Below are 16,397 nucleotides of genomic sequence, written 5' to 3' on the forward strand. Positions count from 1 at the left end.
AACAACGTCGATTGAAATTCTTAAAGCGATAAAAGATAAATAACGAGGAATAATACTAATCTCCTAGGACGGTAAGTCTCATCTGTTCTCGGTATTGAAAGCTGCGACTGCGAGAAATTAAAAGCTGTCCCAGTTTCGTTGAAAATCCGGCAGCGTGTCGCACAGCTTTTCCATTTAACGTTTAAAGAGCAACGGGTACGAGCAGCTTCGCGCGAGAAGATTCGTTAGGTAGACGCAGGGTTTATTGACAATTTTAACTGAAATTTCGGCGGCAAGCAACCCGTCATCCGAGTATGTGTACGTGATACTCGCGAGTAATGAGAAGAGCGAACCGGAGACAAGATTAGAACGATATCTCGGCCAACTTAATCCCGTGAGCCACAATTTCCCTTTTAAGCTCGCCACTCTTCATCGGATAAAGTTCACGTAATTAACGAGCAGACACGGGGGAAAGAGGTCCTCAAGTTCGTGTCAGACACGCCACTTTTAGATCGCTTATACCCGAGGAAAAGATCGAGGAGATATCGGTTTCGAGATGCGCTCGGTAGTTTATGTATGGCGTTGATACAGGAAACTTGTGCTGGGTTTGGAAGAAGGAGCTGATTTTTATGGATTTTTGGGAATTGGGGAAGTTGGGTGGAGAATTTTGAGGAATACAAAGATGTGGATTTAGTAATTTGGGGAATAGAGAGATGTGGATTTAGCAATTTGGGGAATAGGGAGATGTGGATTTAGCAATTTGGGGAATAGGAGATGTGGATTTAGCAATTGGGGATGTAAATGTATTGGGGACATAGGTATTTAAATATTTAGGTATTTGGGTATTTAGATATTTAGGTATTTAGGTATTTGAGGACCTTGGAATGTGGAGATCTGAACACATGTGAATCTACGAATTTGGGGAACTATGGATTGTAACAATATAAAAGTGCGTTGTTCTAGGGATTTGAAGACTTAAAAGTGGATCCTAAGAATGTGGATTTGGAGATATAGGAACGGGTGGTTCTAAAGATTTGGGACTGCAAGATTTTGGAGACACAGGTGACCATAGCGTTTGAGGATCTACATATGGAAATTTAGAAATCCTTAAACTTGAAGACCAAAGATTTTGAATGACTAAGTCTTTGAAGATAAAATTTCAATGATTAGAAAGCTGAACAATTTGACTACTTCTAACACATCATGTACTTACAGCTATTTTAGTAAAACTTTGATAATAATAATTGTTTGCAAGTATACCATAATTCCCAAAAGACACGCGATAAACATTATTTATGGAGTTTTGTAATTATATTATCTAGCAGGTCTATAAAGTCACAAGTTATCTAGGAATTTCCTTAGGACTTAATTGCAACGATCTCACCAGCAACGCGAGAATTACTGCAGCCCGGGAGATATAGACCGCGTGTTTAATATATTGGATATATTTCATTTTATTAGTCAACCATGAAGCACTGCAGTTATCCTCATATTAAACGCAATAAAGCTATAACAGTGAATCACGTAATTAAGCTTCGAAGATGCATAGCGCGTTCTATCGTGCCATAAAGAAAAAGCGACACAGTTCGCCCGATATTATTTAATATTAAAATGGTATAAACGGAGGGACATAAAGGAAACGACAAAAATATTCGCCGGAACACGTATCTGAATATTTATTACCTTATTCATTAAATGTTAAAATTTTATCTTGTGTAAAATCTTGCTGAACGTATTTTGTTAATAAAATTTATTGATGGTAATAATTAACTATTCTTTCTTAAAACCAAAATGTATGTCATTAAAAAAAAAATGTATATTTTTTGAAGACCTGTAACATGGAAAAGGTCCTTTGGTATATTATGAAAAGATGGAAGATATAAATTGCATAATACATCAAGTATTAAATTACTGAGTTGTATTTGGCCCATTTAGTCTGAAATATTAATCCAATATATGCAGGGGTGATTTTATTTGTTTAATTAATTTTTAAGGTGATAGACCACTCTCATTTTCAGCGACGTTCAAATGAGGACCTTGAAAAAATCACTTCCTTATAACCGTAGAACGCAGGAATGCATCGAGGTCGGAGGAAAAACAGTCTCTCGAGATTCGATCGATCGTTCACGAGACGTCCGATGACTTAGTTGGAGTTAAAACTGACCGTTCGGAGAATTCCCGGATGTCCTAACCCGGAAACCACGGCGAGACTCGAGAGGAAGACGTGACGACCGTAGCGCCATGTTTTTTGGATACTTGCCAGACATTCTTACGGATCTTGCACGATCGCGTAGCACCGACCCAGAACATCCTTCTATGAAGATGAAGAGCCTCTTCAGGTGCTCTCTGAACGATATCTTGCTCTGTCTTTTTTGGTTCTTCTTCAATCCTCTTCTATCCGTTTGCATGCTCACTTAATCGTCTTGTCGGATGCTTTGCTGATATTCCTACGCGTTCTCGTTTGTTATGTTAATCTCGCGACGTTGAATCGATTCCGAGAAGCTGAGGACGTCTCGGAAGACTCTTCTTTTAAATGCGACTGCAAGATGCTGCTTTTCTTCCTTGAGTGGGTAAACAGATAAAGAGGGTAATCAACTGACTCGAGATGTACGTTTATGATGAATGGAGGTGTAAGATGTCGTTTGGATATAATAAAGAAATCAGATGTACAAAATAACTCTTTCAACGTTGATAGTATATCGGAAAAATTACGGAACTTTTTAAATAAAAAGAAAAAAATTATTTTGTAGTTAAATTTAAAAAGTTCCGACATACTGCGTACTTCAAAATTTCTAACTTTTCGATGTGTAGCTTTGCTAAATGTTCAATTACGAAATTGAAAGAGAATTTCTGGCGCAATCTAACCGAGTATTCGGACAACTCGTAAGATTTTCCGTTAATCCATGGTATTCGAGCGTCGCTGAATCTTAAGACAAGAACAGACAGCGGGAACATGATCCCGTTCTCGAATCTGTGGACGTTAATCCATTTAGGCCACGTTATTCGAACTATCTTGCACGTATCCGACGCGAATTCGAATGTGAACACCCTGACCAAGTATTTCAAGCGAGCCCCGGACCATAGCTGAAATACGGTATCCGTGAGAACAAATAGGTCGTGCAATGGTAATTATTGTTCGACGTTGTTTCGTGAATTCAGAAATGCAAAATGTCGCCACAGATCCTCCGTCGGGATTTCCATCGGTGAATCCCGAATCTAGCAGACTAATATCCTGCCTCGGAGAGGAGGGGACCTGTAACCGAGCAGCGAGACGAGGACGAACAATTAAATGAACGGATAGGTCGTTCGATCAATGGGAAGGTGTAAATGTATTATGCCAAATGAGCGATTAGCAGAACAAAGCGATCGATGATTAAGGACGGGTCGAAATTACTGCTGAAATTGGATCATTTTTGGCTACGGTATGGTATACATCTGATTTTAGCGTATAACAATTATGGGAGGACATAAAGTTTAGTGTCTGTTTTAACTACCATAGCAGAACACAAGGTTGGGACGCAATTAGGATCAAGGGTCAAGTTATGAGCAAAATGTATTTGATGGACAAAGTTAGTTTCCAATCTACAACTAGGGTTATAATGTGGAACTAGGGTTTCTGCGTAGGGTTAAATAGTTGGGAATTTGAATATTATTCGAAAATTTTGAGAATTGACAATTTGAGAATTTAATGACTTATGGTTTTAGTGATTTTGCAATCTAGGAATTTAGAAATTTAGATGCCGGGAAATTTAGAGATTTGTGAATTTGGGGTTCTGGTAAGTTGGAAATTTTGAAAATTAAAAATTTGAGAATTTAAAGTTTTTTAGTTCCAGAAATTTAGGAATTTAAAAATATAAGGATGTGGATATTGAGAAATATGGAAATTTAGGATTCTGGTGATTTGAAAATTTGGAAATTTGAAAATTTAACTTATAAATTTAGGAACTGAGAAATTGGGGATTTTAGAAATTTGTGAATCTTAGAATTTCACATCTTGAATATTTGAAATTTAAGAAGAATAAATTGGAAAATCTGGAAAATTAAAAATTTGGGAATTTGAGTAATTATTGGAAATTTTGAAGAATACAAAATTTAACAATATTAGGTTTCAAAAATTAGCAAATTTTAGTATTTGGGAATTTTGGAACCTAAGACCTCATGTACTCAAAAATTTAGAAATTAAAAAATTCAAGAATCTGTGCATTTTAAAATTTTGAAAAATAAAAAATCTGACAATTTGAGATTTCCAAAAGTAGAGAATCTAACTAGAAAATTTGGAAGTTGAATCTAACCTAACCTAACCTTCTGAACATCTAAAAATATTCGAATGGAAGAATTCGAAAATTCGAGTCCCGAAATTTCCCCCGCAGTTTCTGGCACGTTCGAGCTTGTAGCATTTAAACGCGTATTGGGATTTCATAACAACGGTTATCCCCGTATTCCTGGCCATTTAAGTTCTCAGCTCGCAGGAAGCGACGCGTTGGGAAACATTCCTCCAGAGAATGTAATCCACTCTGGATTCTCCTCAGTTTGGGAAGGGAACCGAGATTCCATTGTTCCTCCTACTTTCTTGCTTTCTCTTTCTTTCCTCCTTTACTCTTTCCCAATAGCTTTACGACTCTCGAGAGCACTTTAAAATGAACAAACGAAAGTAATTGTTGGTAAATGATTTGTGAAGTGTACATAAACACCGGAGAAACCGAGGTGCTATCTAGACAGTGGAAATGGTGAAGACACGACGGGAATAATTCTCTGATTTATTTGATGATAAGAGGAGGAACTATGTATAAGTTGTAACTGGAGATATTATTCCGAAAAGATATGTCATTTTTATTGTGGTACTAATTAACCGAAAAAAGTGACATTCTTTATAAAATGCTTTGAAATGGTAAAATAAAATATAAACTTAAAGCAGAAAGGTGAAGGCATTATGAAAATTTGAATAAAATATAAAGAGAGGGAAATAAACGAAGCTGGAAGAAAAAGGGCGGGAAAATGGATAATGAGTGCAAATATTGGTACTGAACACAGCACCGTACCTTTTATTAAGTTAATGAACAATATTTAGTGGAAAAGCACGAAATCTCTTGGGAATATATTTACGTATTAAGATAATTATTCTTTTGAATAAATATTTTATAAAATAATGCAAATAATCAAATATAACAACAGCAATAAATAAGTAATGCGACTGTAAACTTCTAGAAAGTTCTTTTGCAATATTACGTACGTGACGTTTTGGAAATATGGCGCGCTTCTTATTCGTTACGATATTTTACATATTTCGACAACTATACATTTTCTAAGAAAATATGTCACTAATGTATATAAATAATGTATAATAAAAATAAATATACAATATTCCCGCATTAAATAATTGCAAATCACTACTTTTCCACTTAATACGTACAAATACATATATACAATTTTAACCTACAATTATTAATCGTGAAATATATCGAATTTAATAATTTGTCTCCCACAAATGTTTTGACAGATTTAGGACAAATATATTTACTATAAAATGTAATATAACGCAATATAATTAATAGAAATATACTAAAATGTTACTTACGTCAGTCGACACGACCAAACAGCTACAGCAAAGTGTTCTACGCACGAACAGCATAATTCGGAAAGTTCATTATTTTCGTTTATTTCTGTTCTTCGTGTTATTACTTCAAGTAAAACTAATAAACTACAGTATTAAAACACGATTAACATTAATTTACACTCGTTTTCACTGATATTACACAAAAATACAACTTTTTAAGTGTCACACTGTCAAAGGAAACTTCTTGCGGGGGACGCCGTCACGTCACAATAGAAAGTTCTAGAATGTTCTACGTAGAAGCTGTGCTCTTCCCGCGCAGATTGCGTCCCACGTGCCTAACTTCGCGTCATTCGATATAATTATATAATTATGCAATTATATAATTGTAAATATTAAGACAATTTTAATTTAATTTTCGCATTCTAATAATATATTATACGTGCAAAAAACTAAATATTCTTTAAATTTTATAATATAATGAATTAAAATATTAAATAAATAAAGGGTTAGTTCACACTGTTGCACTTATGAATTTCCGTAATTATGTAAAGCGTATTACATATATCTCTTGTGTGAAAGACAAGAATGAAGTGTAATTAAAAGAAATTATTCTTGTATAAAAGTGTAAGTTTGTACAATTTATTACATGTACATTATATTCTGTAGGCACATTCACATTTCAAACATTCTGGCACATTCTGTTCAAATATAACATTTAAAGTACTGTACAGAATAATGCTTATATTTTTGTTATTTTATTATATTTCTGTAAAAAATTATTATAATTGCATAATTTATATGCATTCTTAAATATTTCAGTACTTTCAAATATCATATGCCTGTAGTTGAATTTTTAAAAAAAGGCGCGCTTTATTACGACGCGTACCCAGCGCCATTTGCAAATTTTAACATTCTACAACTGCCTGGAGGAAGGAGCGGACGTGTGAGACCGATTCAAACGTTTTTTAAAATATTTTGTGTGTGAAATGTGAATTTTTGTGCTACAAAGGCCGTCATTGTTTTCTGTCACCTACAGAATTGGTAAGTGAAACAATAAAAATGAAATTGGTTCAATATATAACTTTTATAACATACAATTACAAAGTAACGCTACAGTGGTATTTTTACTGCGTAGTTACGCTTTTCTCTATACTATGTTATCGAATATTTTGATGAATAAAGTTGACAAAACTTTTAAATAATTATAAATAATAATAAAACTTATTGCGTGATGCAAATTTTTAACAAAATATGTGAATATTATGTATTATGTAGTATTATGAATTATAGAATGTTCTAGAATAAATTGTGTTTGAACGTGTTTCATATATAACAAAATGGCTGTCGCATCAAATTTTGCAATTTATTTTTTCATCGAAATATTCGATTTCATATTTAATATTGATCGTATAAATAATTTATTATGATGATATTGTTATGTGACATGTAATATAAAAATGTATATTTTATGTGATTTTCGAGTATGTATTTAATAATATATATTCGTGTACATAGTAAATGAGCGGACTAGAAATTTTATTATACGTTATAAATATTTGTATGAATATTTAATTTAAAGTTTGCTTATAACATATTTTACATTTTTATTAATTTATTTAACGATCTGCCCTATGATGTCTAATAGTAATTATTGAATAGTTAGTAATTAATTATTATCGTTTATAGCATATTTTACATTTCTATCAATTTATTTAACAATCAGCCCTATGATGTCTAATAGTAATTATTTAATAGTTAATAATTAAATTAATAATATAATAACAATTAATTAGTAATAATTATTTATTTTTATTATAAAATCACGAGTATAGAAAATACTGAAATTTAATAAAATTGAAATGCTAGTAAGTGCAAACTATTAATTTTGATTAATTTTGAAAATTTTACAACTTCTAATAAAATGGTCCGCTCATTTATACAATATATTTATACTGTGAATAACATATTAATCTATTTTAATTTTAGTCTATTTCGGACAGTTAACATTTCACGTTTATTTTTTGTTTATAATATCGCAGAAGAGCGGTATCAAATTTTATTGAAAACTGAGAACGATTTTTTATCAATTTGTTTCAATAACAAAAAATTATTTGTCGAATATTATTTCAAATCGATTATATCACGTTATTCGTGCTTCAAAATGTTTTCGATATTTCCATCGATGTAAATATTGTTTTTCGAATGAAATTGCCACGAAACGATCAGAACTGTTTATTATTGTTTGCTCTGAATTATTCACCGGCTGCAATCAATATATCGATAGCGATCGCCGATCAACATCTATATACAAATATTTTCTTTCCATCAAATTGCGACCAATAATTTCTTTCAACTTTCCTATCACTTGATAAACGAGGAAAACAGTCTTCGAAAAAACATTTCTAATGACCATCACGGTACCTCCACCTCTTTCAACATCCACTAGGATAGTTTTTCCGCTCGCGCAACGTTCGATCGACTAAAACGAACGCTTGCAAAAACAGCACGCGACATAAACATTCCTTTCAATTTCTTCTGTCCGCCCCGTTCCGCGATATTTCACCAATTTCGCGGTAGCAAAAAGCCAGAAGTCAGAATCTCGGCGAGGAATCTTTGTTCTTTACCGTCGATCGATGAACCCCTTAAACGTATTTTCCTCGTGTCACGATATTTCTTCCATTTCATAAAAACAATTCGAAAGCTCGGCCCGTTTGGTAAGGGGTTGAAACAAAGGGGAATATCCGGGCTCCTGTTATTTTTTTTCCGGGCCGATCTGTCTCTTGCAAATGCACTTTCCACACCCAAGAATAATTACACTCGACAGCCGTACAGTGTGTTTCATAACCCGTACTACAGGAGGATGCTTGCACAAATATTTGTTGCATTGAACTTAGCAATCTTTTGTACAGAATTATTGCTTACACACTTATTTATATTCTATTAATTGCTAGTATAGTATTCTAGTAATATTTTTTATTTTTGTATTATCAAATATTTATTATTATATTATATAATATTATTATACACATGTCATCATATACAGAGAGTGTCTCATAATTGGTGTAGGTCCTTAAAATGGGGGATAGCTGACGTGATTTTAAATAAGATTTCCCTTTGCTAAAATGGGGTTTGGAGCTTTGTTTTTGAATTATTAAGGAAAAACACTGACCAATCAGAACGCGAGGATTATGCATGCGCAGTCGCAAGAGCATCAGCTTCGAGCCTAACGATTGAGCGCGCATTTTAATATTAATTTTCTTTTTCATACTATTTAAAATTTATTTCTGTTTAAAAGCATATGTTGAACAAGTATGTACGATTATTTTTTGAAGGCGTTTTACTAGAAATAGTATCTTTTATATTATTCAATATAAATAAATATGTTTGTTCAATATAATTATTCAACAACAAATTTAATTAATTTTGCAGTTAGGTTAGCTTAACCTATATCAAAGTTAATTGCATTCAAGGTATATGATTCTAGTCATTTTGTTTTTTTAACAACATTTTATTTACTAGATAGTTGAATATATTACTTGTATTTATACGAACCTTGACAGTTAGATATTTTACAATATTGTCTAAATTTATTCTACAATTTATAGTAGAAGCTTTACTGTCATAATAGAAGTTCTGTTGTACATTAAGTATTACATAAAATAAGTTTGTTGTTCTTGAAGTATTATTTAACATGCAGCACATAAACACTTTCACAACGTTTATTAAATTACGTATTCAAAATTGATTATAATCTTTAATCATATGTACATTTGATGCTGCAATGCAATACAATTTCTACTAAACCTTCACACGAATAAAATAGACGATATATGAATTCACTGAAATCACTAGTACGAGTTCATCATTGAATAATATTGAGATGGTAGAACACGTGTTTATAAGAGTATACCACACGTTATGAAACACTCTGTATGACCGCGTGTGTGCATCAAGATTCGCGTATAATTTCCCGGAATCCAACAGCCAGTGACACAGACGTGGCGGCACCGAGTCTTCCGGTTTAGCTATCGATTAAATATAGACCGAATCCGCGGGTGTATACCCATTGAAACGAGGACAATAATTCCGAGACGGTCGGTCGAGACGCTCATGTTAAGTGGAGCATCGTTCAAACTCAAATACGGCCGTTGCTGGAGATAAGAAATTTACGGAACGTTGCGATAAGTTGCTTCTAAGTCGATATCCGCTCGAATTTCCGGTTCAATACGGATTTCCGTATGGACGCGAATCTGGAGAATCTTGCACTAGTCGTGATTTGTTCCAAGAGTCATCAGACTCTTTAGCAGTTTATGTTTCGTATTCTCTTGAGAAATTTTAAGCGAGAGCTTTTCCTGAAAACTTTCTGAGTTCTTCAGATATCAGTGTATGCAAATGTATGGTACAGATTTTTTAGAAATATTAATTAAAAAATATTAGTTCAACGAATATTTGAGCGCATTAATTTTCTCCAAAAATTGCAAATTGTTTGAGCTGAACGCAACATTATGTAAATGCACAAAAACAAAAATGATTCGCATTTTCCGAAATTAAAATTTTCCGTATACAGCACCTTTCATTAACACCGGCGCGAAATTGAGTTGCATAATTAGCAATCTTCCGCTTTTTAAAATTCAAGATAAATGGAAATGTAGCTTGAAATCTCAGAATCATCACGATTTTCAGAATCGCGAATGTAAATTATTTCGTGAAAGACTCGCTTTAAATTTCAAAAATTCAATTTCATTATTTTTGCAACAGAGCGTTGTACCCCTTTTGTAGGAGCTCCTCGCTGTAGCGATGGTGTTGTTTACAAAACAATTTAATTAGCTAATTTGTCTGGAGAACTTACGTGTGCGTTATTAATCGGCCGTACGTTCCGCGAAAATATTCCGGTTGGCTCCGAGCGAGGATACATTATGCGGCGGTAGCGAAATTGAGGCGTGTCGAAATTTTCGAGGACTCGCAACGACGAAAGTTTGGTAATTAAAGCTACGCAGATCTAGGCAATTTGGATGATGCTATTTTCCATGCTGATCGAGGCATAGCTGTTGGAGACAAGTTTGGTGAATCAGTTCTAGAGTACGATTGCGATATGTATCATTTTCTGGCTCAGCTAGCCTGCAAATTATATCGCCAAAAATTAAGCGGATTTTCGTGTAAAATGTTTTACACAATTACTGTATTTTATTCTACTATGTAATTCATAGAGAATTATTTTGCTTTATCTGTAATAGATGTTCTGTATAGATACACACATACATATACATATATTAGGACATCACATATGTATCTCCTAATGTATAAGTACAAATGTGGTCTACAATATGATACAGTGTATATAGTCAGTAATGAGTAACTTTTGAGAGAAATAAATTAAACTTCCATAATATTGTGATAAGTTTTAACCAAGTATGGATGTCAATCCATTAGTTGGCATATGAGCTATGACGCACTCATGACGCATCATAAAAAAAGACAGTACACTTAGCCATAGAATAATAATATCAAAATAAATTTTATGGTTTAGATTCATTGCATCCACATGTACCTACATAAAACCTTGACTACTTTATAAGTTGACTATAATGTAGTGAAGGTTCTTATACTAGAGTTTGAACAAATTTAAATACATTAAGAATTTCAACAAATGTTAATAAATTCCTAATGTATCTGTAATTGACTGTGAAGTAGACAAGGTTCAAGTTTGAATGTAAACAAATTTAAATATATCAAGAATTTTAATAAATTTTAATAAATTTCCAATGTATTTGTAATTGACCATAAAGTAGTGGAAGTCCTTATGCTAGAGTTTGAACAAATTTAAATACATTAGGAATTTCAATAAATTTTAATAAATTCCTAATGTGTCTATAGTTGAACAAATTTGATTATAATATTTGATTATATTTGAACAAACTTAACTACCTTGAAAATTTTAACAAATTCTAGTAAATATCTAACATACTCACCTTTAATCAAATTCCACAATAACAAAAGCCATGTATTTAAGCCATAGTCCTATATACCTCGTATACAGGAAAAATATACATATTATTCTTTGTAATAATGTATATCCAGGTCGTCGGGACAACAGTTTTCATATTACATTTGGCACTCAAACAAAAGCCAGCAAAGAAGTGAATATTACATTTCGTACCTCCGGCGATATACGCGATCGTTATGAATCCGCGTTACGTGATAATTTTAACAGAGCAAGCTCGTAAAACAGTGACGATATACGGGGATCGAATAATGAATATCGAGCCAGGCATTTTTAATTAATCCCAGCCACACTGGCGGTGTTACCTGGCCGTTGAAAGATACAATCGTGAATCGTGCGAAAGGTCGTTCGTTTTCAGCCTGGAAAATAATAAAAGCTCTATCGTTTGGAACTGCAAAAGCGACGGGTTATTTTAATTTACGGCGATCGTTGGGCACCGGTAAAAAGATACTTGAAATTCGAGGCATCGATGAATTTAATCGACGTGTGGAATTCAAGGTTGTTTTAAACTTTTGGAGCAAGGAATTCAAGGTGGTTGGAAATAGGCTCTTGGTTTAGGGCATTTGGGAGCTGATTTTTGGGTGACTATGTTCAAGTTTAGGAATTTGGGGATTTGGAGATTTGGAGATGTAGGATTTTTGGAGAGATGGGGATTCGCAAATGTAGGATTTTAGAAATTTTTATATTTTCATATATGTAATTTTAGAAATTTGGGGATTTGTGAAGGTGGGACTTTGGCAATTTAGGACTTACAAATGTGGGATTTTGGAAATTTGAAAATTTACAAATTTGCAGATTTTCAAATTTAGAACTTTAAGAACTGCAAATTTGGGAAATTTAAAAATCTGAGAAATTTGGTTTACAGGTTTTCAAGCATAAAATTTAGAAATTTAAAAACTAAGTAGTATTCAAATTCAGATTTTTTTTTTGCAACTCTGAAAATTTATAACTTACAAAATTAGCAAATATAATCTGACAATTTTGACATTTGTGAATTTTCAATTTATCAAGTATAACATCCTACAAATTTACAAACGTACTCACATAATATTTCAAAACTCATAAATTTACAAATTCACAGCTTGAAGAACTGCAGAATCGATTAACATAGAAATCTACATTTTATATCTTAAATATACATGCGTACATTTTCACAGCAATTAAAATTGAACCCTAATTTCCCTTCCAAAAAATTCCCACTTCGAAGAACTGTTTTGTTCCGCCACCATTCGTTTGCATTGCCGATTGAAAAGCATTCTAGGATTCTTGTCAAAAAACATTCAATTGGCACGTTCTTTCTCGCGTAGCGTACATACGTTTCCCCGTCTAGCGTTTCACAGCGAACCAATTGCACTCGTCTCTCAAACCGATTCTTTCCACACAGCTTTGGTAATTTCCATTTGGACAAAATAAACTCTGTACTTGCAGGTTGCGAAAGGTATACAGTGTCGATCCGTCGACTACGATTCCACGTTTATTTATTTGATTGTCGAACGGAACCCATTGCAACCAGACTGTTCAGTATTTTGATCTTTTGTGTCGCTTCGTTTGTCTTCTTGTAGACGTTTGTGTTCGACCGATGAAAGGAAACGCAGCTTCGAATTGCATGGAAACTCGCTGTCGAATCTGTTGAAAAACTACCGAACGAAACATTGATGGAAAAGCTTATTTTTTCGATGCTTCGGGCTATCGTTGAAACGATGATTTTCAATTTACAAGCCCGACTCGCTTTGTATCCGGCGAGTTTCAAAGGCATTCACTGTACACGCTGCTTTATTTAACGGTTTATCGACTTGCTTTAGTTAACAAATTGATGATGTAATTAACGTGCTAGCGAAAGCAGCGTCCATCAGGTTTTTAGCACGCCCGGAATCCCTGGCGTTTGATGCGGTAAACATCAAGCGAAAAATAAAAACTGCGAAAGTTACGACAAGTATGGAACGTTCTTGAGCAGTAATTAATTGCCCTTCCACCAATTCGCTTCTACCCGCTGCTAATTCATTAGGTCATTACCGGGGATTTTAGCGGGATTTAGCTTCCTGCTTTTCTACCTTTGGATGTTTGGACATTTTCGTATTTACGATCCTTTGGGTTTACTGATTTTGTGCTCTTAAGTTGCTGGGTTTTTCATACTTTTGCGAGAATTTTGTACTATTTTCATAGTATTAAGCTGGAAATTTTTAAGCTCTTTAATTTACACAGCTTTCGGTTCTTGCATTTTTCAATTCCCATTACATTCGGTTCTTGAATTTTTTAATTCTCGCCACGCTCGGTTCTCCAATTTTTTAATTCTCAAAGCTGCAAATTCGTAAGTTTTTTATACTTTTAAACTCTCAGATTTTTCAGTTTTGTAGTCATAAATTTACAGAGTAGCAAAATTTAGATGTTCAGTATTTTCAAATCGTTACATCTCATTCTTCAATTTCTTCAAGCTATAAATTTTCAAGTTTACGAATTTTGAAGGAGTTTTCAAATCTTTACATCATCCATTCCTCAATTTAGTCGAGTCATAAATTTGGAAGTTTCCAGGTTTTGAAGTTTCAAGTTCTCAAATCTTCACATTATCTCATTCTTCAATTTTGTTGACTTATAAATTAAAAAGTTTACAAATTTTTAAGTTCCGAATTTCCAAATTTTTGCATCATCCCATTCTTCAATTTTTTCGAGTCATTTTGCAAGTTTGCAAATTTTGAGAGTTACAAGTTTACAAACTTTAATTTTTTTCAATTTATAAATTTACAAGTTTATGAATTCATAAATTTGTAATTCTTGAATTTCATAATTCTCAAATTTTAAAAGTTGTATATTTGTAAATGTTGAAATTTCTAAATTTCCAAACTGTAAAGCACTTACAAATAAAATAGAATACACGTGTTATACGTCCTTCAATTAAAAAATCATTTTGAACAGAATAATTTACACAACTAAATGTAAATTAGTTTATAAATTAATTTGCAAATGTAAATGTTAATTATAAGTAAATATTGAAAGATTGAATTTATGTGCAAATTTATTTCTTACCGTAAGCACTAAACGCTGTTGAATGTACTCAACATCCCAAAGTGAATGAGTGAAAATATTATCAATATATGGTAAGGAACGTCCTTGAAAGATACTGAATATAGGAAGAGCCAGCGACTACTCATTTTTATGTGACAGCGTTATAAAAACCCGGGGGGTAATTTTCACCCTAACACGTGTTCTCGAGGGTTTAGGCTTTGAAATAGGTATACAAACTTGGAATATATTATGCTGATAATTTATCGGGCTTCTTTGGTACTTGTGATCAATTTTTATTGGTTATAGGTGTATTTGGTTTAGTTATTGTTAATTGATATACATTGTAATTAATATACATTGCAGGTATACTTGATTCAGTTATTGGTACTTGGTGTAGGAACATTAGGTTCAATTATTATTGTTTTTGATTTAGTTCTATAATTAATATGAAAACCTCAAGTCTCTTATAATTAATATTTATTAGGGAAAGTAGGAGAAGTAGGCAAAATATGTAGGAAAATATTTTTAAAAAATATTTATTAAAATTATAAGTTTAGCAAGTGTTATAATAATTTTGGAATGGTACAATAATTTAGAATACTATTGAATATTATTCAGTACAATGAATAGTGAATGTTGTAGTAATAATAGGACCCATCATGTTTCACAGTAACACTTATGTTATCAGATACATTGTCAGTTTATTAGAATTTTTTTTTTTTATTTAATTATTTTTACTGGATAACAAAATTTTTTGCAAATTAAAAAACTCCTAACTTTATCTACTTTTGAATGAATTTTTAGCAAGGTACACTTTTAAGAGCAAATTTCTTGCTCTTGAAATTAATGTAATTCTGATTAATATTATAGTGAATTGTCTTTGACAATTATAGTATTAACACCAAACCTACCAACATATTTAATTTAAAATTAAAAATGAAGCTGAAAACTAAATAAACGATCGACAAAATATAAATTCGTTAATTACTTATGTTGATGAAAATCAATGCAGATTTCAAGAAAATCGTTGCAACAAATTGGATAATTTATAACACGAAACTTTTGAAAGAGTCATTTGATAGTTTTAATGTTAAATAATTAACAACATGGGACAGTATGCGCACTGATAATTCTAGCGCTAAATAAACTATAGAAAACTGCATACACGACAAATCCAGCGTTAAGTAATTAATAAAAAAAAAAAAAACAATCCGAACTGCAGCACAAAATAAAAGAAAAGCGTCCACCCCAACTGTTAAATAATTAACAAAAACAGAATACACAACTCTAGCGTAAAATAACAAACAAAAGAAAGAGGGTGAACGCCGACAATTGTAGTGTTAAATAAACAGTCCTTCAAAAGGTACATAAATCGAGGTACAAAGAGTTTCCGTGAAAAAGTACATAAAACTGGCGACTCATTTTGCGATCGGACCTTTTGACAACGGTTAACCAGCCGTAGATGAAACGAAACAACAATCGAGATTGTTCCCACTGATTAAAACGATAATTATTCACGATTGGTATTCAGCCGTTTAATAGCACGAACAACACGTCGGTTTTTCATGCGAGCCACGTATTATTTATCGCGAACGCCGGTAATTTTCATTCAGATCGGTTTTATCGCGAGAATCATTTTTCTTGGCTGAATTTCCAGCATTTCGTGCTTTTTAATCGCACCCCCGTGTTTATCGCCCAAACATTTCCACGGAGATCGTGTTACGCTTAATGCGGGGAAAAAATTGCCAATGAAATTAAAGAAACGTTACTGGGACGATTATAAACTGCTTTCATTTTGAGCGCTTTGTTCAAAGATTTATGCGCCCGGTTTAAACCGACGGTTGTTATATTAGTTTTATTGCG

At 32.8% G+C, this 16,397-nt stretch overlaps 1 protein-coding gene and 1 long non-coding RNA gene across 7 annotated transcripts in view; one reads left to right on the forward strand and one right to left on the reverse strand.

The window, feature by feature from the left end:
• Positions 1-5,823, reverse strand: part of LOC105662076 (uncharacterized) — a 180,930-nt gene extending 175,107 nt beyond the window's left edge. The window contains exons 1-2 of one of the 2 annotated variants that reach the window (XR_013039018.1): positions 5,555-5,823; positions 2,240-2,540 (exon numbers count right to left, since the gene is read on the reverse strand). This is a non-coding gene — a long non-coding RNA (uncharacterized LOC105662076). The remainder of the gene's footprint in view (positions 1-2,239; positions 2,541-5,554) is intronic. The other variant, XR_013039019.1, reaches the window with a different exon arrangement.
• dpr1 (defective proboscis extension response 1) overlaps positions 1-16,397 on the forward strand; it is a 491,277-nt gene that overhangs the window by 164,054 nt on the left and 310,826 nt on the right. The gene's annotated exons all lie outside the window — the stretch shown is intronic.

Source organism: Megachile rotundata, chromosome 8 (genome assembly GCF_050947335.1).
Source record: "Megachile rotundata isolate GNS110a chromosome 8, iyMegRotu1, whole genome shotgun sequence".
Taxonomy (NCBI): domain Eukaryota; kingdom Metazoa; phylum Arthropoda; class Insecta; order Hymenoptera; family Megachilidae; genus Megachile; species Megachile rotundata.